The sequence below is a fragment of the Vipera berus genome, assembly GCF_964194415.1.
Source record: "Vipera berus genome assembly, chromosome: 3".
Lineage (NCBI taxonomy): Eukaryota > Metazoa > Chordata > Lepidosauria > Squamata > Viperidae > Vipera > Vipera berus.
Window position 1 is genome coordinate 30,875,192 of NC_138204.1, and position 26,549 is coordinate 30,901,740.

Sequence of the window (26,549 nt, forward strand, 5' to 3'; positions counted from 1 at the left end):
AATGGTAAGCGCTCGGAGCAGCCAATAAGAGGCGGCCAACGGCTGAAAGGCGGGCCTTTTTGTGCCTCGGTGGGGGGAGTTTCGAGGCTCCACGTGAGTGTTGAGACCCGTGGTGGAAAGAAGGGCTGGGCTTGCGACGCGGTGGTAGAGGTAAGTCTCTAATGCAAAATAGATCCGTGTAGTCAATTCGTCCGAGGGATCTGCTGAGGGAGGCGGGACGAAGAACCGAAAATAGGGGGCACCCCTCTTATGGGATCGCTTTAGAGCCCGATGAAATAAAGAACTTTTTCTGTATCTCCCCCCCCTCACCTTTTGAGGTGTTAGTGAGGATCTAAAAAAGCTGCTCAGTTCGCTTTCAGATTTCCAAGGAATCGCCTTGTCAAAAAAACAAAAAACATAGACCCGTGGAAGTGATATTCGTAATGACGTTCAGAAATCACGTTATGTTACCTAATGTTTGGCTGCCACCATCCACGAATTCACAGTAAATGTTGCGCTTGTTTTGCATAAGAATTGTGTGGTTACATATCCTGCATTTCCTTCCCATTCTTAGACACTAACATTGTTTTTTTTTCCTCCAGACCTCTGTGCCAAATGAGATGGAGTTTTGTCCATTCTGAAGTAGGCCCTTGATTTAAAAAGTTTATGGTAAAGTATGCTTTATTTATTTAGATCTTTCTCTTTTTACATAAGAAGAATGGCATTCAATTGAAACATAAGCAAGTTTTTTACAGTTTTATTTTAATCAATCAATCTTTAATTATGGTCACAGACCAGAATACAGTTTTAGTTTAAAGATGGCAAGCCCATAAAATTAAATAGAAACAAAGGTATTTATACTAATACTGAAGGACACTATGCAAATGTGTGAGAAGCACTGTTGAGTGGCTTCTCTTTCCCAAACCTTTGGATCAGCAGATACTCTTTTAAAAAAAACCTGTAACATAATCTGGTGCCTTTCACTGTGCTGTTAGATGGTGATATTAAAATTTATATAACCTATTGTAGGACACTAGAATAGGTAAGGCTACTGTAACAATATTTAAAAAGGAAGCCAACAATGAATTAATTCTGCCTTCATCTATATCTTTTGAACATATCAGATAAGATACTAAGAAATAGAATTATATAACCCTACATTATAATCCTAAATCATATCACTAAAATATGGAGATTACTATATTTGTTTAAAAACCTCTCTTGAAGCATTTTTAAGGACATGTTTACACTCTTGCCTTCTTGACTCCTAAGGAGCTCAGAGCTGACCTTTGGCCATCTGCACTTCTGTTGACTTCAAAACACAGAAGAAGCAGAAAACGCCACAGGCTAGCCAGTACTCTGTCTTGCATCAGTGTGTGCCTTCAAAAAATGTTTTACTATTGATACTTCAACAGAATGACTTCCAAGGTAACAAGACAAAAAAAAACCAACCCCCCCCCAAACCCAAACTCCACACAAAATGGAAAGAGAAGAAATTGCTAATCTACCTGTCCCATCATGCTTTCTGTTCAAGTTGCATGCTTTTGTTCGGTTGATTGTAAAAATAACAGAAATGACCATTAGCAAGAATGGAAGCAACAAAGCTGCCCAGAGTTCTTTCTGCATTTAACAGACTCTGTAAGCTAGGATAGTGAATAACAGCTTGGTATATTCTACTGCAGCAATTGGTAGAGGAGAGAGACCTTAGTGAATAAAATCTGAAGTAACAAAGATGCTGCTTTGAATCTGGGAGGCATAGGGACGGAAGAATTCCCAGTGGTACTTGTGAACTTTTGTTTACATGTCATCCACATAATACACCTCCACACCCATGCTTGAAATTTTGTCTCTGTTTCTCCTGTACTTAATAATCCAGGGGTGTTTTGTGTTGTGGAATTCTTCAAAGATCAAGCACTGCCAAATGCATTTTTCTTTCTGTATGGTGATCTTTCTGTTACATGAGCCTTATGGTCCCCATCTCCACTCCATGGTCCAACAAGTTTTACAGCTTTGCAAATCTTCAACTTTATTTGCATTGTGCAGTGGTAAATTGTAAATCTCTCTTAGTTCTCCCCATCACCTCCTGCCACAAAATGAGACATACTGTATTTCAAAATATTAATGATTGTGCAAACAAATAACGCCCCAAACATAACCTGCTCTTTAAAGGGCTGGAGGGGACCAGCAGACTTATTGTGACATGTTTAGATAAAGTGACTTCTATTTCACTAGTCATTTAACCTTTGAGGTGCCTAAGAGGCTCTTTATTGCTTTTGTTGTAGCAAATTATTCTAGCTGCCTGTGTCCAAATGTTGGGAACTGCCCTGTCTGTGAAGTCGGGTTCTTATCATAATCATACTGAAAGTGTTTCAGTTGAGTCACGAAATAAATAGTATGTTTTAGGTGTGTGTCATGTATGTTTTTCACTTTGAGAGCAGTCAACTAAATTTCATTTTTGATGTCTGCCGTTGTGCCCACAGTAAAAAAATGACAATAAAGATTAAAGATAAAGGAAGAGCTAAAAAATTCAGTTGTTGGCTAAAATTATAGTGTAAGAATTACTAAATGAATAAATTGCCATGTCATAGAGACAAGTCTAAAAATCTTCCCCCCACTTGCATTAACTACAGCACAAAAATGCCCTTGGCAACAGTTTTTTTTTCCTGTTATGTCCTCATAACATGGCCTTCATCTTACTCTCAGCCCATAAATGAGATGGCCTTAGCTTGTCCTTAGATGTACCAGATTAATATTTTCCTCCTTCTTCCAGTGCTCTCCAAGGGCAGATCTGTTAGGCTTGGTCACCTTTATTTTGGAGGGAGGTCGGGTGACTGAAGTGATTTGAAGCAGCAGCAGATGGGAACTGGCAATAGGAACAGATAATGTTATGCAGGCAGCTTTTAATGTCTGCTTAAGGATGAGTGGATAGTACTTCAACTCAGCAGTGGGGAAAGGATCTGTGAAAGGGAAAAGATTGCTAGTGAACTTGACAATCCAGCTCTAAATCTGAACCTTCTTTTTAGACTTGTTTTTATTGTAGTGTGTAGTGAGGGGTAAACTACATTTAGAACTCAAGTAGATGACCTATGAGCAATTGGGTCATCCTTTCAGAGATATTTCCTTATTTAATAAAGAAGCAGAATAATCATGGGTGGACAAAAATCAGTGGGAGTGGGAGTGACTTTTGATTTCCTGCTGGCTTTCCCAATGACTGGGAAGTTGGAAGGCAGCATTGGACATCAAGATCATGTGACTATGGCTGACCCAAGCTTACTGCAGTGGCCACAAGTTCACAAATACAACTGTTCTGGGAGTAATGGATCCTGGATTTTGGACCCATTATTTAAATTAGCTCATTTGACGTACTTTACTTCAAAAACGGTTGCCCTGCGATTGACAGTTTGGGCTAATTAAAGGTAAAGAGATACGAGAGTTTTAGAGACATACAAATTAAGCCATTTTGAACACTTATTGGCTTCCAGCTTTTTGACCTAATTGCTGTGAAATGAAAATTTCACTCTAGTTTTAACAGCCTAAGATAATGGATTCAAGAATTATAGGAATTCTTAATCCTGCATAGCAATGCCTTCTTTTTATCTCCAGTCTGCTTTACATGGTGATGGAATATATGTTAAAGAAACAACTTATTATGAAAAAAATATTTGAGTAAAACATTTAAGGAGGCTTAATTGGATAATTTGCTATATCCCATCATTAAAATTCCCACGTGAACTCATGAATTTCAGATGTTGCTATGCGGTTATATTACGCAGTATTATTTTCTTTTTAACTTTCATAATCCTTTTACAGTGGAGTATTTTGGTTGAGAAATGTTACATTGCAATCCCTTTCTGATGTTTATGATATTCCTTTTTTCCCTCCTGTTTTTTTTTAAAAAAAACAATGAAGCAGGGGATACAGTCAGCGAGCTCAACACTGAAGCAGCCAAAAAGTTCTAGAGATGGAAGTTTCAGTATAATGGAAATCTCAGTATAACTATGCAAGTGAAGAGTGGTAATCTGTCAGTCAGATCTCAGATTGTCTTATGGTGGTTCTTTAAACCTGGAAAACGTGGTGTGAAATCTCTTGATAAGAACTGATGGTTCCATTTAGCCAACAGAGACCAATAATAGCATCTCATGGGGATCTGAGTTTCCCACCTGAGGTTTCTGCTGAGATGATTCTAGAGTGATTTCATAGCTGCATGAGATTTGTTTAAAACATTGCTTCTTGCCTACTCTGACTAGTATGGCTGGGCCAGCTCTTCCAGTACAGAATGAGTTGGGAAGAAATAGAAATAAGAACAGGCAGATTATACAGGAAAGGAGCATTAGGAAAGCAGCAGGAATATATATCTTCCAAAATCAGCACACTAGTCTCTTTTTGAGTCATCAGTGATTGTTATGACACTTTTCCATTTATGCAAGGCTATCCTGAGCTATATTGTGCTCCCAACTGATTTTATTTCTGTGATTGGTTGCTCCTGGAATTCCCTTGGATGGCAGCTGTGGAACCTTCAAAATAAAGCAGATAAAAAGAAATATTCAAAACGTTGTGAGATAGTGAAATATTATGAGATGTCAAAATGTTAAAAACCAAGTTCTTACATAATTTTACATAATTTTAGGATAAATGCCCAAATCTCACTATATTACGGGAAAAACACATGAGATTTTGGCATTCAATTGGATTGAGATGGACAGCTATAGAAAATGAATGAATGAATTAATAAAATAAGTTCTGAAATTGTGGAAGATTATGGAGATTTGACACATTTATGAGGTTTCACCTATTCTGAAAGACTCTTGCACAAGTTTGGGCAATGGTGAAAAATCTATAATTCCTACTGTACTACATAACCTGAAATGTGTATCCAAACTTCTGATTAACCAGCGCAGAGTGTCCTGCAATGTAACTTTAACAATATATGTTTTATAACATAAACGAGGAGACACTGAGTTCTAGTCCCACCTTAACCATGGAAGCTGTCTGGGTGACTTTGGACCGGTCACTCGCTTTCAGCTCAACCTACCTCACAGAAGAAGGAAGGAGTATTAGATATGTTTGCTGCCTTGAGTTGTTTATAAAAATAATAAAGGCTGGATAAAAATAAATACTGTAAAATAAATATTAAAAATAAAAATATTATCATTGCAAATACCTTTGTTTCAGCAGTCAGGAGTTTTTTGTCTTCCATTTCCAAAGAATTGGTCAACTTTTCTTTAAAACAATGAATAGGATTTTATTGGCAGGCTAAGGATGTTGAATAGCAGACTGCCAGACATACAAAGACCAGAATGAGCAGGTCTTAGGGTTACCATATCAGAGTGGCAAAAATATAAAGAACGCCTAAATGTCAGGAAAGAGTATAAAAAATGCTAATGTTCTACTTCCATCTAGTGATATCTAATTTTTGCAGCCCACTTATAGCATCCCCAGCCTCAATAAACATTGCAAAGCAAGAAATAGGTTTTTGTAGAAAATGAGAAGTTATATGTCAGATTAAAAGATGTCATAATTGAAAAGACTTGAATGTTGGTAACACAAGATGATTATGTGTTGTACTTTAGGGAGGTTTGTAGTGCTTCTGGCCACTCGTAATCAAAAACAATGTGCAATTATTTCTTCTTCATTTTATTAAAGATATTTCTTCAGATGCCAGAAATTAAAGTCAAACCATGCCCTACATCTGTCCCCTTACATAGTTTAGCAGCATTTTTACCAACCCTCATGTTCAAAAGTAGTCAGTACAATTCTGGAGGCCTGAAAAACAGATCTTTAGTCTTAGCAGTTCATGTCTGTTTAGAAGAGAAGATTCTAATAATATCTGAAGATAGCTGGAGATGGGTGTGACAGTTGCTGCCCAAAACCTGTTCGTTTGTTTGTACATAATTTAGTGTTGCTTTGAGCATTGTACCATGGCAACTTAATGTAGAATGAGGCTTCCCGTAACCACATCTATTTCTCAGACTCTATGCTCACAAAGACAAATACTCTTATCCTTGATTTCACTTTGTATGTGCGTTTTCTGACCTTCATGCACAGCCAAAGTGCATAACTTTTTCCATGCAAAGGGATATTCTTAGCCTTTGAACATTGGTTGAGGCTCATACTCCCAAAAATGATAGGTGATGGATTGGTAGCTGAGATCACAATAACATCCAAAAATCATTTTATTTCATCGTGGGTGAAATGTTTTTCTACACCTTTCATCACCATGTTTTTCTGCATTGGCTAAACTAGTCTAGAAACTGGTTAGGTTCTTTTTTATCCAAATCAATTCATTATAATTTTTAAAATCTTTTCTCTTGCCCTTTAGGAAGCTTTTTATAAATTCAACCTAGCCTTCCCTTCCTTCCTTCCTTCCTTCCTTCCTTCCTTCCTTCCTTCCTTCCTTCCTTCCTTCCTTCCTTCCTCCCTCCCTCCCTCCCTCCCTCCCTCCCTCCCTCCCTGACTTCCTTGCCTTCTTGCCTGCCTTAATCTAGCAATATTCTTGATGGCATCACGAGTGTTTTTGTATTGTAGCTGTTATTTGATGAGAAAATGAATTTATCATCAGGGTGCATATTGGCAAAACTGACTTTTATCAGGATTGGCTGCTCAATCTGTTGTCCAGGTTATTGATGGGCAAAATAATGGCCCCAGGTTTGCTCTTTTTTATAAAGCATAAACCAGCATTTTGACCTCTTTACTGTATAAAGAAGAATGGTTGTTTTGAAATAGGATACATGGCCACATTAAGAATCACTAAGAAAAACTGATTATCTATGGTGCCTGGCCTCATTTCAGAAGCTCCTCAAAGGGATTAAGATTTCTAGGAAAAACTAAAGGTATTTGGATCATACTAAGCCATGATTTGTGTTTCAAATTCATTCTGTGGGTTTTGAACTCTGTTATTTGTAAACTACAGGTTATTGTTTATTTTGCTGTGCAAATGCAGTCAATTGTGATTTATTAAACAAATTATAATAAAGCAAATTTCAGCTTTCTGATCTTTCCCCTTTTTTCTAGAGATGTAGAAAAAAGTCAGAGATGTCAGCAATAGGCGAGGCCAAGGCACATGTACAATTTGCAGATTGATTTCATACACCCCTTTAGATGCAGATCTGCCATCAACAGACATACAGTGCAGTGGGCTTTAATCCACTGTTGTGCCTATTCCCCCATTATGGACAGCTCTGCCAATCAATACTGCAATATTAAGTTTTTAGTATGTCTTTAGGATTTTGTGACAAACATCTGTTAAGATCATTACCTAAAGAGATTTCAGAGAAATAACATGTTCAAGTTAACTTAAAGACAAGTCTACATTTTACAACCTAATAGACTTAAGGTTATATTGCTCTTGTGGAGATAACTAAGAATGGAAAAAATGTTTATTTCAGTTATTTATAACTGCTAAATTTCAGCAAAAATACCCACGTTTAATCTATTCATCTAGGGGTTCTTTGCCCAGGAACTTGTTCATTATTGCACCTTCCTAATAGGGTTATTGTGAACATAATGTGTGTTTGTATATGTGTGAGAGAGAAAAAGGAAGAATTCTGCGTGTCACTTCAAGCTCTTTTGGAAGAAAGGTATGGGGAAAAAATGTAATTATGTGAGCTAATACACTAACATTTTTAAAGTACAATCTGTCTATATGCCTGAATATTAGTAGTGATACCAATAAGTGAGCCACAAATTCAGGAATATATACATATATATGTGAAGCAGCTTTATTACTTGGAGAAACAAAGCTAATAGCTGCTTTTGGCTGCCTTCTCTTTAGAGGAGATACAGCAGCACATTTGGTTAGAATGCAGCTTGCCTCCAAGTTGTGTATTCACTTTCATATCACTTGTATTATTATCCTGACCACTGAGTCATCTCTACAGTATTATGATCTCATTGTGCATTTTTTTCTTTTTGCAGTTCGGTGTTAAAGTCTTCTGCACACAAACTTGAATTTCACACGCATGGAATTTTTCTCCTACTGTTAGTGACAGCAATCACATGCTTGTGAAGGGCTTGGCTCAGAACCTACCCTGGTTTGATGTGCTATCAATCATTTTGTAGCCATCCACAGCACACGTTCAAATCACTCTATTAATAGTGCATTGGCAAAAACAGTAGGCGTTGACATGCTGACACACATAGCTGTTTGTTTGGTTTTTTGGAGATGGAAAAAAGACTCCTGTCTGGGTTACTCTGAATGAGAAAACTCATCATGATAACATTTATTTCTGTGCAGCAAATAATAGCCCAATTAAGATTAACCTGCAAAAAAGAGGTAGATAGTTTACTGAAGAAATGAAGTTTGCACCTGCAGTTCTTTTCATCAATATTATGTGTACATTCTATATACAATAAAAGCATACACATAAAAATGCATATGTACAAACACATTGCAGAGCAAGTGATTATTTTAAGAATCAAACTCTTCTTTCAGTGTTGTTTGTTCTTTGTGCACCACAATTTCTGTTCAGGTGTTTAAGATTGACCAACATTAGAAAAAAGGTATTGTTTTCCTTTATCTTTTTAATAAAATAAAACACAGTGAAAAACGTAGTGATATAAAAAAAACAGTACAACATCAATAGCAAAAAGCCCATGCTACAGGCTAGAGAGGGATTTAAAAAAAAATGCAGTAAGAGGCTAATTGCAAAGCCGTTATATAACATTTGCAAGAAAACTGCTTTTTCTGTCCATGTCACTAGGCATCAGTATCAGTTTGAAGGCACTTTATTTTTTTTTTCTCTTTATGTTTTCTGATGCTTCTAACAACAGGTCCAACTTGCTTCACCTGCACAGCATAGTTAGCATGCTGTGTCATCTCCCCCTGATTCTTTAATTTAATTTAATTTTAATTTATTAATATTTCTATACCGCCCTTCTCCCGGAGGACTCAGGGCGGTGTACAGGGCAAGAATAAAACACAGAAATTTACAAAAACTAAAAGATAATTAAATGCATGCCCGATTAAAATACAATTGATACATAGTAAAAACCCCAATAAAAATGATAAAAACCCCACCAATCCCCCCTCAGGCCAGGCCGGCTTGCTCAAACAAGTATGTTTTCAGATCGCGGCGAAAGGAGCGCAGATCGGGCGCCGTCCGGAGCTCAACCGGTAACTGGTTCCATAGCTCCGGGGCGCCCACAGAGAAGGATCTCCCCCTGGGGGCCACCAGTCGGCATTCTCTGACCGGTGGCACCCTGAGGAGGCCCTCTCTGTGGGAACGCACAGGGCGCAGGGAGCTTGATGCCGGCAGCAGATGTTCCCTGAGGTACTCCGGCCCCATGCCATGGAGGGCTTTGAACACCATTACTAGCACCTTGAATCTCACCCGGAAGACAACTGGCAACCAATGCAGCTCACGGAGCAGAGGTGTCACATGGGAGTATCGGGAGACTCCCAACACAACCCTCGCGGCTGCATTCTGTACCAGTTGGAGCCTCCGGGTGGTCCTCAAGGGAAGCCCCATGTAGAGAGCGTTGCAGTAGTCTAGACGAGAGGTCACGAGCGCGTGAGTGACCGTGCATAAATCATCCCGGCTTAGATAGGGCCGCAACTGGCGCACCAGGCGAACCTGGGCGAAAGCCCCCCTAGTCACAGCCACCATGTGATCTTCCAAGGTAAGCCGCGAATCTAGGAGGACTCCCAAGTTGCGAGCCCTATCTACGGGGGGTAATAATTCACCCCCCATAGAAAGAGATGGAATATCCGAATAGACCCGGGATGAAGGTATGCAAAGCCACTCGGTCTTGTCGGGGTTGAGTTGAAGTCTGTTCCTCCCCATCCAGACCCGAACCGCCTCCAGGCAACGGGACATCACGTTGAGGGCATCACTGGGGTGGTTTGGGGTAGAAAGAAAAAGCTGGGTATCATCAGCGTACTGATGATACCCAACTCCAAAGCCACGAATGATCTCACCCAGCGGTTTCATATAGATGTTGAACAGGAGAGGCGAGAGGACCGACCCCTGAGGAACTCCACAAACAAGAGACCTCGCGGTCGACCTCTGCCCTCCTGTCAACACCGACTGCGAGCATCCCTGGAGATAGGAGGAGAACCACTGTAAAACCGTGCCTCCCACTCCCAATCCCCTGAGACGCTGCAGCAGGATACCATGGTCGATGGTATCGAAAGCCGCTGAGAGGTCTAATAGGACTAGAACAGAGGAATGACCCCTGTCCCGAGCCCTCCAGAGATCATTCACCAGCGCGACCAATGCCGTCTCCGTGCTGTGCCCGGGCCTGAAACCCGATTGGTACGGGTCTAGATAATCCGCTTCATCCAGGACCAAAGGGAGCTGATGCGCCACCACACTCTCAACAACCTTCGCAAGAAAGCGAAGGTTGGAGACCGGACGAAAGTTGTTCAATACAGCTGGGTCCAAGGCAGGCTTCTTGAGGAGGGGCCTCACCACCGCCTCTTTCAAGACGGCAGGGAAGCTGCCCTCACTCAAAGAAGCTGATATAACTGCCTGGAACCAGCTGCGTGTCCTCTCCCGGGCTGCATAAACCAGCCAGGAAGGGCACGGGTCCAATAAACATGTGGTGGAGCTCAGTCTCCCCATAATCCTGTCCACTTCCTCCGGAGTTACAGAATCAAACTCCTCCCAAGTGATATCGACAAGACCACCCGCGTCCTGATCGCCAGACTCTGCCCAGTCAGAGTCCAGACCGGTCCGAATCCGAGTGATTTTGTCCGACAGATAATTGTTAAACTCCTCGGCACGACCCTGCAAGGGTTCCTCCCTCACCTCCTGATTAAGGAGGGAGCGAGTCACCCTAAACAGAGCGGCCGGGCGATTATCTGCGGACGCGATAAGGGTAGCGAAGTGATTAGACCTCGCCACCCTTATCGCAGCGAGATAAGACCTAATATGGGTTCTTAGTCGCAATCGGTCGGATTCGGATCGGCTGGACCTCCAACCGCTCTCTAGGCCCCGTCTCCGGCGCTTCATCTCCCGGAGCTCCGCGGAAAACCATGGAGCTCGACGGGATCTGCATCGGGTCAGGGGCCGCAAGGGTACAACTCGGTCAAGAGCCTCAGTGGCTGCCCTTTCCCAAGCTTCCACTAAGGCATCTGCCGAGCTGTGAGTGGGGGAGGCAGGTGGGGACCCCAGTGCTGCCTGGAATCTCGCGGAATCCATTAAGCGTCTGGGGCGGTACCATCTAACTGGTTCCACACACCCACGGCGGGGGGTGGCAAAACGGAAGACCAGCCGCAGGAGATGATGATCGGTCCATGACAGGGGCATAATAATTGGAGAGCCCCCACCAAGGTCATCTAACCACCGACCAGATAAGAAAACTAGGTCAAGGGTGTGGCCTCCCTCATGAGTCGGTCCTGAAATTACTTGCGTCAGGTCCATGGCCGTCATGGAAGCCATGAACTCCCGAGCCAACTCAGATGATCCTCCCAGAGATGGTAGATTGAAGTCCCCCAAAACTATAAGTTTCGGGAACTCAACCACCAACCCAGAGAGGACATCGAGAAGCTCAGGCAGGGCTGCTGCTGCATGACTAGGCGAAAGGTACACCAGCAGCAAGCCCAACTGCGCACCAGGGCCGCATCTCAAGAAGAGAGACTCACACCCGACTATCTGCGGAACGGTGGCCTCCCGCGGAGCTAAGGTCTCCCTCATAACAACAGCCACTCCCCCACCCCTACCCTGAGCCCGAGGCCGGTGTAGCACCCGGAAACCTGGTGGGCAAAGATCAGCCAGAGGAATACCGCCCTCTGGGCCCAACCAAGTCTCCGTGATGCAAGCCAGGTCCGCCTGCTCACCCTCAACCAAGTCACGGACGAGAGGAGCTTTATTAACGACAGACCTGGCATTCAGGTACACCAGCCGGAGCTCAGGCGGCTGCACATCCTCACTCCCGGGACCTCGGGGTAGAACAAGAGGGTCGGAACGCCTCACCGCTTGCAAGTAGCGGAGAGGCCTTCCCTGAGATCGATACGTCCCTCTGTTCCTGCACCTGCTGCCATTCCCTAACGTCGTGGGAATAGGCATTCCCACGACTTGCCCTGGAGCCCCGGGGGCGACCGACCCCCGCTCCTCCCCTCCGCGATCAATCCCGGCCCTGGCCTGAACAGTGGTTGCTGGACTGCCCCCCATATCCGAACAACCAAAAGAAGTTCCCACCCCCCTCCCTAACCTCCTAAAAAATTTAACCAAAAAACTAACCAGGGGCCTCCTATTTGGCTTATATCGGAGGCCCCTACCCATGCCCAGCCATCTCTCAGGGTCCCAACACTCGGGCCCTTCATCAAGAGGAGGTGTAAAAAGTAAGGCGGGTCGCTCCCAGGATGGGGGGGCCCCCCTGAGAGCGTATAAGGTCGTGCTAGAATAAGTCAGACGCATGATCTTAACAAGTCCGACAAAAAAACAGCAAGGCAGACCAGATCAACATGGGAGGGTCTCAAAATAAATAAATCGAAGGCAAATGACCAGAGAGCCAGCCCAGCTCCACTGCCACTAGAGCTGGGAAATCCCGGAACAGATCGAATCGAATCCTGCCCTCTCACGGCGGTCAAAGCCGGGGGGCAACCTGGTACATACAAACCGGGGGAGCAATACCCCCCAGAGCTCTCACCTCTGGGAGGCAGCAGATGTAAAAACTTAACCACTCTCCCACAGTGGTTGTACCCCGGACCTTCCAAAATTATAGGGGAGGGGAGGAGAGAAGAGGGAATTAGAGCAAGGGAGTCAGCGGAATACATCAGGGCTGATAAGCCTGTAGAGATACAGAATGGTAGGAGAACTCCGGTTACAGTTCAAAGTCATGTTGTAAGAGGACCAGATAATAGTCGGCCAGGAAGGGAAACCAAGACCATGGTAGTTCAACCGAACCACAAAACATGGTCTAGTCAGTTTCTGGCAGCGCAGAGGTTAAAATTATGTCTCATTAACGTCCGAGGCATCAGCGTCCGCATTCCCCCACCAGGCCAGGTCACCATACCAGAGAGGCCGCGGTACTCCACTCTCCTCGCCGCCAGCCATCTCAGACACCAGCCAGGCAATATCTCCACCACTTGAACACTTCTACGCCAATGCTGCTCCAAGCCGCGATTCATAGTTAGTCAGTCAACACGCGGCTCTCCCAAGCAGCTGAAAGGCGCTCCGGAACACCACCAAGCTCTAGAAAGTTGTCCCGGGCTCCGCAGGACTTTAGGACTGTGAGCCTTATTGTTTGGTACCAATACTTCTGAGTCATGCATATGTGGTTGCAGTGCTGTAGAGCAGGTGGGTAAGTTTTTCTTGTCAGAGTGGCAGAGCTTAGTGCCACTCCCTGCTGCGTCTCCATTACCTGCTACCACATGACCTGCACAATCTATTCTGTTGGGCAGTGACACAAGTTCATGCAACTGAGAAATACAAATACTGCAGTAAAAATACAGTGATTGATGTGACTGTCTTTATTTGTTAAAACATCAAATTTCATCTACTATGAAATGCCACCAAAATAATGGGATAGAGTGGTTGGCTACGGCAACAGGCAAGCAAATGGAAGATGATCTCTCTCTCTCTCTCTCTCCCTCTCTCTCTCTCTCTCTCTCTCTCTCTGTGTGTGTGTGTGCGTGTGTGAGAGAGAGAGAGAGAGAGAGAGAGAGAGAGAGTAGAATATAACAAATATGATTATGAACTGAGTTAATGATTTAAAGTAGAAGGTAATTTTTCATGACTGAGGTCCCCAATTAACATTTTGGCAGGTTGAGACTCAGAGTGGATAGAGATTATCAGGCCTAGAATATTTTTCACTAATTTCCTTAAATTTTACATTGCAGTTTCGTCTGTTTGTCAGCCTCAAAATGGTGGACACAGACTTGAAATTTTCAATACTTGAACCACTGAATTGTAGAGTAAGACCTGGCTCAGTCATGGCCCTAGAGCCACTAAGATACAAAATTATTCTGGATTCTTAATCAGGAACAGTGGGTGAAACTATTCCCAAGGTTTTTTTTTCCTAATTCCAGGTGCCCCCTGCTGAAGTAACCCCACAAATGGTTTCCAATTCTTCATAGACTGCAGCAGAAACTAATTAAAACTGCTTGAGCAGATACCTAAAATTATAAAAAGAACTCAACTAGACCTGAAGGAAACAAAGGTTGTGGAAACTGAATGATTTGTGTGTGCATGTGTTTCTTCCTGGTATTTGCATAGTCTCCTAGTTATGATAGTTAGAAGAAGCCAGATGGTCATGTCTGATTGCTCAGGGCTTTTGTTTTAATCTGCAATCAATCCATAAATCATTTAATCACACATTAATTGGTTAATTACATTATCAATCTTCAATGCCTTGTGTTGTAGCATTTCTCAGTTGAATCCTTACTGTTAAACAGTAAAGAAACTTAGCACTGTGCACACTATCCCAATTTAAATGAGGATGGGAAAGAGAAATGCAATATCAGGGGACTAAGAAAGATGGCAACATTACAGAGAGCTGCTCTTCTAAAAAGGCACTTTGAGACTGTACTGGTATAGGGAATGACCTTGGGAACCAGGAGAGCCTTAGACTAGACAACTCTCATACAAAAAGAGTCCACAAAGCAAAGAGGATGTGGGAAGCATTTCAGAAGGGACTCTCACTAGTTTTCCAGAGATTAAAAGGAAAGGAGAGGAGGAATACTTTCAGACTTGCAAGAGTTTGTTAATGTAATCTTTCAATAAAGGTAGAACTGATATTCATTGTACGTCTTGTCTGGACTACCTTGAAGAGCTAACATCAATCTTGCAAGTCTGAAAGTGTTCCTTAGAACGGGTTCCCCAACCGCAGGGCCATGGACTGGCACTGGTCTGCGGCACACCAGAAAATGGTCCACGCAAACCAGTGAAGTCTCATCTGCGGGATGCAGGCAGCATGCGAAACCACGTGCCTCCGGTCTGCGGGAAAAACCTCTCTCCAAGGAACAAGTCCCTGCTGCCCAAAAGGTTGGGGGACACTGCCTTAGAATCTCGGTGAGTGGCAATAGTGGCCAGTTTTTTCTGGGATTGGAAGCTAAGCTGGGCTTGGTGAGTGTTTGGATGAGATGCTACCAGTAATAGCAGGGCCATAGACTACATTAAGAAGCAAAAAAACATCTGAGAAGAAGGCAATAGGAAACAATGACCATGCTGTTGCATGTACACAATCATCAGAAGTCAAGCTTGGTTTGAGGGCAATAGTACTTTTGTTTTATTACATAATATTGCAAAATAAACAAGGATCTTTCAGTTATGACACCAAGCTGTGGCATGAAAGTGTAGGCAGAAAAATGCCTCCTATCCAATATTGGAGTTCATGGTCATCCACTGAAATGAAATAATCACATTGCACACAGATTCTTTCTGGCTTCCTCCAAGGAACAGGTTTTACACCAAAGGTGCCATTCATGCTTTTTACCAGTGGAAAAGTTGCTCTTATTAGACATTTCCTCAACTCTTATGGCTCCAGTGTTGCACTGAAATTCCAGTTTACTCATTTATTTTTTTAAGCATGCCTTTTAATTTGTACAAAGCAGCAGGACGCCGGAATACTTTTCTTGATACTGCCAAACAGCACTGAACAGGAAGAAGCTGTCATCTATTTTTGCTTGTTGATGTCCTTGGGTCAATTACTGGCTAGACAAATATGCTTGTGTAATCCCATGGTGTGGTGGGGGAGCAGAGAGGTTGCAAATCATTTCAGCAATACTGGAAACCTGGTTGGCTACACATGTCTTGGTTCATGTTGCTTTGAACTCTTTTGAGGGGACACGTAAGTCTTCTACTAATCCCTTCAGATACCTAGGTCTGGTGTAGATCTCATCTTTAGTGTTAAATGTTTAACACTAAGGTCTCTGCATTGATTGCAATGATTACCCGAAAGATGATGAGCATAAATCCTTGGTATAAGAATGCTGACTAGCCCAGCCAAATTTTACAAATCTGTGAAAGCTCTAGTGAGATATCAGTGATGGTAACAATATTGTTTGTCAGACTTTTCTTTTGGAGTAGGGTGTGTGTGGGGGACTGTGCCTACAAAGCAGTCTTGATGACTGGCAATAAAAAAACCACAGTTTTCTTGGCAACATTTTTAGAAGTAGCTGGTCCTTGCTTTCTTCCTAGGGCTGAGAGAGAATGACTGGCCCAAAGTTTACCAGCTGTCAGCCCTTCACATTAAATTAAATAAATCAATGTCATGTAGGTCAATACTACTTTTTTTGTAAAGCTATAGCAATAGAATCCTGAAAGTCTGAGTGAGCTTCCCTCCTTCCTCCCTTTTCCTTCATATGAAATAGGGAGGAACTTGCCTGAAACATTTACTCAAATTGTGTTCTTGTCCCTGACTCTGGCCTCTTTTATTTGACTGTTGCCTTCCTCCTATTACTCAAGGCCATTCCCTATGCCCTCTATACCACTCTTCAGTACCTTTGACCCAGTGGTGGGATTCAAATATGTGAACAACCGGTTCTTTGTGTGGATGCCACTTCCGGAAATCTGTTCTGAGCCTGGGCAACAAAAAATTAGCTACCGGTTCTGCTGAACTAGTGCGAACCGGCTAAATTCCACCACTGCTTTGACCATGTTATCCTTCTGGCCCAATTTAGGGGTTGGGAGGGTGAAATCCAGGATTGTGGTAGATTTTTTTTATTATTATTGGTTATTCTGTTGCTTATGAACATTGAAGAATTTGTCAAATAGACTGTCAATCAATTTATCAGTCTCCAAACTCCATCTACTCTGCTTATTAGGAGTATAGGCAGTCTTGACTTCCAGAAACCAAAATATGCTCTCATCTTTTAATTTCATCAAAGAGTTTATGGGAGCAAATGACAAAATCTTTGATATGTGGCAGGAAAAGTGAAAGAAAAACTTGTAACTAAACTTTCCTCATCTGTAAATGTTTTTGGACCATTTCTCATATTGATCAGGGATTATCAATCAATTATATACCTGGAGACTGATTTGGAAAAATCAATGTAACTGTCTTTCCTCAGGAAAGTCCAAAGACTTTTTCAAGATCTCTTCTCTATAGAGATTTCATTGTGAATTTTAGGATTTGCCCAGAGTCATAATCTGTTTCTGTTTCTATCTGTTTAAAAGTTCTTCCCAAGCAGTTCTTTGTCCCAGCTAGCAGTATCTGTGAAGGTCAAAGTTAATTTCTAAAGCATGGCCTATAAATAGTTCACCTGTAAACACTGCACTAAGGCCAGATAAATTAGGTTTAACTGTGGGTTAAGCTGACTTTAAATTGGAAGGAAACTCTTATCAACTCAGCTTACTTGCTCATGTATCTCAATGTTAATTGACTGGTGTTGGCTCTTCAGGGTCTCAAACAGAAATATTTTCCATCTACCAGCAAGATAATTTTCACTAAGATATGGGATTAAATTTAGGGAGTTTTCATATGTGCTACACCACTGAGGTGTATCTTTGCTCCCCCTTAGTGGAAACTATTGGTGGGCAAATCTGAAAACTTAAAATAGTAAATTTTGAACTGGCCTTGGGAAACTCAACTTGTCATCTTCAGTGAAATTAAAATAAAATTAAGTGAACCAAGTATCAAATATTAGGATTATTTCTCATGTAGTTAATATTTAAGTAATGTAAGTTGTTTACAATTTTTTGATGAATGCTGCAGTCTTTGGATTGGGAATCCCTATTATATGAATCAACTGTGACCCACTGGGAGATGAGGGAGAGAGGGAGGGGAGGGATCCTACTATGGTCCTAGCATTAATGGAATCTGAATCTGAAAAATAATCCTAGAATAATTCTAGAGTTGTCCAGCATGCATATCTTTGCATGGTCCTTCCGCCGTGACCTGAAGACTTGGTTGTTCCAACAAGTGGGTCTGGACTGACTACGTTTTTTAATTAGGTTTTTATCGGGGTTTTTAAATAGTCATGTAATTATTGTATTTATTGTTTAATTCTTTTTTAAAACTTTTCATCCTATGTTTTTAAATTTTTATTGTTGTGAGCCACCCTGAGTCCTCAGGGAGAAGGGCGGCATATAAATTTAAATAAATAAATGGATGATTATTGATCACCAAACTCCCCAATGAATTACATTTAAAGACTTCCATTTCTGATTCTATGTCTCAGATTGAAGCCACCATACTGTCCATGAGTAGCCCAGAAAACCATGGCAACAAAATGTGGCTTTCTTTCATTTGGAGTTGCCTACATTTGATTATGAGTTACATGTACAGCTGATTTTAGATTGAGGTCTATTCTTGGCTAAACAGCAGGTACAAAAAAGGCAAAAATAAGATATGATTAAAGTTTAAAACTAGATTGAAAATGTGATTAATTAATGAGTAACTCCTGAGATATTAAATAGATTTCTCTTTGCGTCACAGTAAATACTGCAGTTCACTGGTAGGTTTTTGAAGAGCTTTGGGGTTCAATTCCAATAGTGCAAAAGGGAAAGGACAGTTTTGGTTTCTAAACTTAAAAAATTGTTTTAGCTGACTCCAGACACATGAACTTCACCTGCTGTCTCATGAATGCATTCCCAGCTGGATTGCACACATATAGGGATTGAATTTCCTTTCAGCCAATGCTTGCTTGCTGTCTTTCATTTAACTCAGCTGTTTGACTTGCTGATGCAAAATGCCCAGTTGGTATGTCCGTGGTCCTGCTTTAGAAAGTTAATCACCCTGGAGAAAGGAAGGCCAGATGGGTAAATTGAGTGACAGACTGAGTTATTTAATGGGGGAGGGGGAAGAGAAAAAGTCAAGATGAAAGGTATTTCAGAGTGCTTATGTATAGCTACCAGGAATTCTGTACTTCCACAGTGCTTTTTTAAATCTGATTTCAAAAATGGCCAACATTAGATTATGGTTGGTCTCCTGAAGGCATTGAGCGAGCTTCCTAGCTTCAATTGAGTTCTCATACAGTCAGGAGATAGGAGTTAGGAGATTTTGTTGTAGGAAATAGTCAAAGAGTTTGATGAGGGTTACATGGCTAAAGCTTCCATTTATTTTCAGTTTCCTCAGTAAAACTGCACACCCACTTGTAAAAATAAGGCAGGAAAAAGAAGGGTGTGATCCTTAGTAGCTAGGGAAAGTCTGGTCTGCTTTGATATGAAAGGCTCTACATCTCAAAATAGAAGCAGGATAGGAATGGGAACAAAATCATCAGCTCAGTGAATTTGATAATGGCTGTAAGTGCCTGAACATGATCCTTTTTTCGTCTATGTCCTTGGCATTAAATTCACAACATGTGTCATTTTATTTTGGAATCAGTATTTTGGATTTAGTGTACAAGTGTTCACCACATTTTGGAATTAATTGGAAAGCTACATGACATTTCAAGGTGAAAATTTCTTTAAGGCTGTTCCCTGAAGACATTACCTCTTTTTTCCTGTCTTCATAACAGTAAACAATCTTCAGAGTTCAGTCAAAGGATATAACCTCCTATTATCTAATTTCCTGAACAGTATTAGTTTTGCAATTGGCCATAAGTGGGGCTCCTTGGGCCCCCAGGCAATCCTCTCAAATGGAGCCCCAGAATGGGTTAAGATTATTTGCCTGTTGAGCACCCTCTGGGCTGCAACAATTGAGGGTGGGTGGGAGAAAGGGTCCCTGGGCCACTTCCTTCCTCCTGCTGCCGCAATCCAACTGATCAGAGAAAGAAAAGGAGGCTGCCATCTTGGGTGCTGCAGTTACTGCTGTTAGCAAAGGCAAGAGCTGACATCAACAGCAGTGGAGAAGATAATAGTGTAGCAACCGCAATGGCTGTTCCCTCCCTCCCTCCTGCTCCACTTATTGGAACTTTATGCATGCAAATTTGTTGAAAATTGAGACAAAACGGAGCATGGGACTTCCTGTTCCTGCAGGTCCCAGGTCAGCTGCCTCTCTTGCCTTCACTGTTTGCATGTCACTGCTTGCAGTGCAATCTTATTGCAATCTAATAAAAAATAGCCTGATTTAGTTAAGACAGCTTACTCCCAAGAAAATTAGCATAGGATTACAGTTGTAAAAATTAGAACATATCATTTAACAAGCACACAAGTGATGTGTGGATTCAGCTTTAGCAAATCTCATCGTGACAGCAAATGAATAATATAAGAATAAAATACGGTGGGATTTCTGAATACAAACTGATAATGTCATGGCACATAGTACACCAGATTTAACTGTAATTGAAAAGGAAGTGTGGATAATTGATGGAGCAATACCAGGAGATAGCAGAATAGAAGATGAAGAAATGGAGACAATCGCAAAGTATCAAGATTTGAAAACTGAAGTTGGAAGATTATGACATAAACCAGGATGGTGATTCCAGTGGTTATCAACACATTGGGTGCCATATCTAAATAATCTTGGCTGGCACTTGAAATTTTGTCAATTAGCATATTTTCTATATGTCAGATAGAAAAAACCACACTGTTTGGATCTGCATATATATTCCACCAATACACTACAACATCCTAGGCTTTGTGGAAGAATGCATATGAAGACGAATACCAGCTAAGGAACTGGCAGCTATAATTTCACATTATTGTTTATAATTAATTAAATGCATATGGCTCCTGTCTCCCAGCAACAACATATACATGTATATGCATGTAATTTTGTTCTTTTCAAATATTTCTGTCATCCTTGTTATCCAAAAGCCTTTGAACTAAAGGTGACATTAGCTTATTAAAAATTTTAGACAAACCTGCTCCGAACACTTAGAATTATCCAAAGCTCAAAATAACTACTGTATCCTATGAAACAAATACATAAAATATCAAGTAAAATGTAATTGTGTTACAGTATTTTTGTATTTCTCATTTTTCCCAATAGTTATTTAATTCAAACATATTACACCAAGTTCAACTGTCACACCTGTAGAAGTATTTGCAGGTGTTTCCCATTGTTATAATGAAGTCATAAAAGAGGGATGAGTATTGTTTTGGAAATTTTATATTTCTGGTTTTTTTTTATTCTGGTACATTTAGACACTTTGTTGTTGCTACTGTAAATTAGGTCTCTCTTTCTCTCTCTCTCTCTCTCTCTCTCTCTCTCTCTCTCTCTCTCTCTCTGTGTGTGTGTGTGTGTGTGTGTGTGTGTGTGTGTACCCTCATTTTTCCTTATTTTACTCATGGTCATCTTAGCTTAACTCTGTATTTCCTTTCTCCTCCTTCCACTTTCCTTAAATTTTCCTCCTTGTTTTTACATTGTTATTTCAGTATATCCTCTCTGTTACTGGATATTCCCCCACCCCTGAAGAGATTAAATGTCTTCCATGGAGCTCAACTACTTTTACCTTATTAGAAATATGCATTACTTAAATTTCTTCCTGTTTTACATTCTCAAACCTTTGGTTAAATGCCTCCAATTCAATAAATATTGTGACTGAATATGTCCAGTTCTGTCCATAATTGCTACACTCTTCTGACCACTGAAGCCTAGGAGGGTGCCATTGTTTCTATTATTTCCTGTCCTTGCATTGTCCTGTTGACCTTAAGGCTTATCTATGTACAAGAAATTTGATACAAGGTTGCATCAAAATCCAGTAAGACAGGGTGTATAGTAAGGCAAGAGAGTAACATAAACTTGTGTTATATGTTAGAACACAGTACATAGAATAATAGAGTTGGAAGGGACTTCAGAAGTCTTCCCCAGTTCTGAAATTTTTTTAAAAAGTCTGCACAATTGTCCATGGAGTGTGGTCAAAAAAGCCTAGTTGGCAGATGAAAAGGTGCAATTGAAGCTTCACCTATTTTTATGTGTGTTGGGCGTTGACATCTTAAGTACTAACCAGGTCTCATTCTGCATAGTTCTTTCTAGATTATCCCAGATTAGCTAGACTTTTCTTCTGCTTAGATGCCTCACTTTTATTAGCACTCATCACTGCTTATTTCAGTTAATTAATAATGTATGAAAGAGAGGAAGGTTTTTTTAAAGGTGACATACTGACCTTGAATAGTCCATGATCCAATCTCACCGTTGCATAACTACATAATACAATGGAAGTATTCCAGGATGCTTTAGCTTGTTACTAGGTAGCAACTTCATTAATTTGCATTTCCATTTTGGAATTAGTTCTCATTGTCAGTATGGCATACTAATGAAAAATGTTCTATAAGGTTGCCCATAACTTTCTGTCAGAATTTTAATGTAGATATTAGTGTAAAAAAGTTAGGTTTTCCTGATTTAGGCCTTCATCCTTTTGCTGTGAAGAGGCAATCTTGTTAAATATCCATTTCAAATGACTTTTCAATGGTAGCCAGAAATATCTAGTGAATTAAAACTTCTGTTATGAAAACTTAAACATAGAATATACAATCTAGTGACATGGATTCTGGTAGCTGATTCAGAAATCTCTGTATTAAATAGGTCATGCAAGACCAAGTCAAACAAAAAAGTATTTACAAAACACTCATTTCTTCTAGTCTTTGACTAATTCTAATGCCTGCTGAAGATCAGGAGTTGTCCAAGGCTAATGCCACAGCAAACTGGAAAACAAAGGAGCAGAAAATGGTTGACCAATCTTTGGAAAAACATATTTGTTTGCCAGGACAACTCATGGCAACTCATGTTGTTTTGTTTTGCTTAACAACAATGTGTCTGGCTGTTTTTTAAGCTTCTGGAGTTTCAAATAAAAGATAGTTTTTTAAAATTCCCCATTAGAATTTCCTCGCCCATTCCATTCTGTTGCAAGAAAATTATTTCTGTACAACTCTAGTCTGTCCATTAGGGCAGAGACATGGATGGAAAGTCATGTGGGTGCCAGCTGAAGGACAGTGACAGTTGCAATTGTTCCCCTATATTATTACTACTACTACTAGTAGTAGTAGAGTACTCCTACTCCTACTACTCCTCTATATGTTTATCATCAACATATATATCTCTGGGTAAGCCACAAAAGCAAAGAAAAATATAATATTAAAATGTGTAATTATATATACAATAAAAATATCTCTGTATGTGTACCTTCAGTTTTGACTCATGGATAATGCCTGGATAAATTTGTGTAGTTTTTTTAGCAGGATTTTTTTTAGTTTGCCATTGCCACCTTCTTCCTAGGGTTGAGAGACTAGCCCAAAGTTACCCAGTTACTCACAATTTTCTTTTTGGTGGAGAAGAAACCTTTTAAACCCTTAAAATTGATATTCAGGATCATGTGCAGTCACATCACGTGCAAAATATGAGCTATAGAAATACATAGTGCCTACTTTACCATCTCTATGTGTAACAAAATAATTGTGCAAGCATTTCTCATCCTTAATTGTATGACTACTCCACATCTGAAGAAATTTTGTGTGATTCATTAAATAATGTATTAAGTTAGTGCAAATTTTCATGTGACTTATTTGTTTTGAGTGTATAATAATACACAATACCCTTCAGTTGAGAGAAATGGAGAGTATGGAATATATACCATATTTTTAATACACCCCATTTTTGCAGAGCGTGACAATAGGATGCCATGCAACTCTACCCTGTAATTAAAATTAATATATAAATTATAAAATTAAGTCAAACAGTCATTTACTTTAGTTTGTTATTCTTATGGCTCAGTGTTGAATGAAAAAATGCCCAAGAAGTGGCATCTACCATCAACTACATGGCATGGGTCCGGAGTACCTTAGGAATCACCTGCTGCCAGCGTCAACGTCCCTCTGTCCAGTGCGCTCCCACAGAGAGGGCCTCCTCAGGGTGCCGCCGTTCGGAGAATGCCGTCTGGTGGCTCCCAGGGGGAGGGCGTTCTCTGTGGGCGCGCCTGACCTATGGAACCGTTTACCGGTTGAGCTCCGGATGGCTCCCGACCTTCGCTCCTTCCGACCTAAAAACACATCTGTTTAAGCAATCCGGTCTGGTCTGATGGGTTCTGTTGTAACTATTATTTTAAGGTAACTATCTTTTACATTTGGGCTAAATTAGGGTTTAATTTGTTTTCAATATCTGTATTTGTACATTCTATTATTTATGTCTCTGTTCACCGCCCTGAGTCCTTAGGGAGAAGGGCGGTATACAAATCAAATAAATAAATAAATAAATAAATAAATAAATAAACTATAGCTTCAGTGCCCCAAGACCTTGCTATCATCCCAGTAATAGTTCCTTAATCTCCAGAATTATCATGGGAAAACAATAAGGCAGCTAGCTGTTTTGGCAGTTCCATCACCATCACAACCCTTGAGAAAAGTAATCCCAGCATAAGCAACTCATAGCTCCTTTTGAATGACTTGGCACAGTGAGGGAAGCATAAGCAGATTTGGAGTTGGTCAGTATTGGGTAGGAGACTATCAGAACTATCAGACTCTGGGCTAAATTGGGAAGTTGGGAAAATATTCCAGAGGAGACAATAGTAAACCCCTTTCTTACTGTTGTCAAGAAATCTGTTCATGAAATCATCAGCTTAATTTAACAGAATTGGAAGGGACCTTGGAGGCCTTCTAGTCCAATCCCCTGCTTAAACAGGAAAACTTTATACCAGCATTCCCCAACCTTTCTGGCTTTGTGGACCAATATAGGTGGGGGGGGGGAGAAGAGGGAATGGTTACCTGCAAGGGGTAGCAAGCACGCACATGCACAGCTCCATTTGCATGAGCAATGGGCACATGTGCCTGCCGCTTGCAAAATGGAGCTGCACACACATGTGGAGCTGCATGCGTGTACATGCTTACCTGCCATTTCCACAACATGGCTCTGAATGGGCCAAGGCCCGGTAGTGGGCCACAGCCTGGGGGTTGGGGATCCCTTCCCTATACCATTTCAGATAAATGGTTGTCCAATCTCTTCTTCAAAACCTCCAGTGTTGGAGCACCCACAACTTCTGGAGGCAAGTTGTTCCACCCATTAATTGTTCTGTCAGGAGATTTCTCCTTAGTTCTTGGTTGTTTAAGGTAGTCTTTCCACATAGTATTAAAGAGGTGCTATTACTTACCATGGCATTGCCCCATAGTTGCTTAATATGTTTGCTAATTGTGTTCACAGCTGCTACAGAGTTGATAGGGTCTCCAGAGTATTTTTTATTAGAGACCCCCCCATTCTTTAACTTACTATTTGCGCTGCTGATTAACAGTGAATATATATTGTAAATGTATTTTCTTATCAGAAAGATCCAGTTGTATTAAGCACCATCTGACAATTGAGGACACACTGGAGAAATAAAATTCTCCTGGAGATATGTAATAAAAGTGTTAACCTAGAACAGGGGTCAGCAACCTGAAACAGTGAAAGAGCCACTCGGAACCAGTTCCCTCACAAAAGGAAAAACTGGGAGCCGCAAAAAAATGTGTGCACATGAGTATACATGCGCGCATGCGCAGAACAGGGTTTGACTGAAGAGTGGAGCCAAGGCGAGATATGCACCTACCCTGCATATTTGAATTGATTGGTTGAACTTTTTTAGTCCCGCTTTTTTTTTTTTGGACTGCACATGGCAGAGGACTGGGAGCCGCAGGAGATGGCTGAAAGAGCCGCATGCGGCTCTGGAGCCGCGGGTTGCAGACCTGTGACCTAGAAGGACCACATGAATCTGGGGGCTTTTTTCAAAGTACTGTTTTCAAGTGTCTACCCAACAACTACATTGTCATAAAGCGATTAGGGTTATGAAGGCTGCAAAACAGGAACAATAGTTTTCTGAAAAAATAAGATGCTTAAAATGTGTATGAACCATCTACATTACTTCTTTCTAGTCTCCTTATAACTTTTTGGTTGAGTAAATAATGGTTTCACATTGATTTGCTTAACATTTGACTTCTTTTTCTGAAAAAAAACAGTGCTTGAGAAGGAGTGAGTATGCTGCATAAAAATACTTGTATTATAGCTTTCCCATTTTCTCTTTAGGGCAAAAGACACCGTGAAGTCCAAGTACAGGACAGGATTGTATTTTTGAAGAGAGGCAGTGAAATTCATTGTCAAACACTTTTGGAAACCTCAGATAGCCTGATGACATGATGGAGGGCCACCTCTAACGTTTCAGCAATTTTCTTTTGTTTTTGTTTTTCCACTTGGATTAAAGACTACCAAACATGTGGCTACCATCTTGACTATTTTGATCATACCCTGTAGAAACCCCCAACTAATTTTACCATTAAGTTTAAAGCAATTTTACATTATAAAAAAGAAAGAGGACTAGCACTGATTGTTGATAAGCAATTGCTAAAGTTCATGCTTCAGCAATTCCACTGCCAGTTCTTGGAGTCTCCTGACACTGATTTTTGTTCACTGTCTGTTTATTTGGCTGCTTGAAAGAGGGAGGGTAGGGATAGACTGAAAAGTAACATCTTTCACTCTTTACACTTAAGGATGGAAGTAAAATTCATTTTGTCTTCTGTGTATGAATTTACCCAACTTATCTGCCTATATGTGTGTGTATATAAAACATAATTATAAATAAACACAATTGCATGTGAGAAGTTCATGATGCAATTCATTACTCAAAATTATTTCCAGAACATACCATTCTCCACTCACTGATCCTTTATAAAGCAATTTGAACGAAGCCAATTTGTTCTTGGATTCCTTTCTGAAGATCTCAAAACATTGAGAATACTCAGAGAACCTCATGAGCCAATTGTCGTGCCTACCAGCTGCCCAGGGGGAGGCCACAAAGCATGGAATTTAATTGGTGCCACATTTTCTAATTTGCTCCCAGTTCAGAA

General features: G+C 40.9%; 1 long non-coding RNA gene across 2 annotated transcripts; it reads left to right on the forward strand.

Annotated features, from left to right (window-relative positions):
* The first annotated feature begins 82 nt into the window (after positions 1 to 82).
* On the forward strand, positions 83 to 26,181 carry LOC308666492. Of its 2 annotated transcripts, none has more exons than XR_014026142.1 (3): positions 83 to 150; positions 582 to 653; positions 25,732 to 26,181. It is a non-coding gene; the product is annotated as an uncharacterized lncRNA (long non-coding RNA). The 2 variants fall into 2 exon arrangements; XR_014026143.1 differs by having other exon boundaries at positions 110 to 150; positions 582 to 648.
* The last annotated feature ends 368 nt before the right edge of the window (positions 26,182 to 26,549 follow it).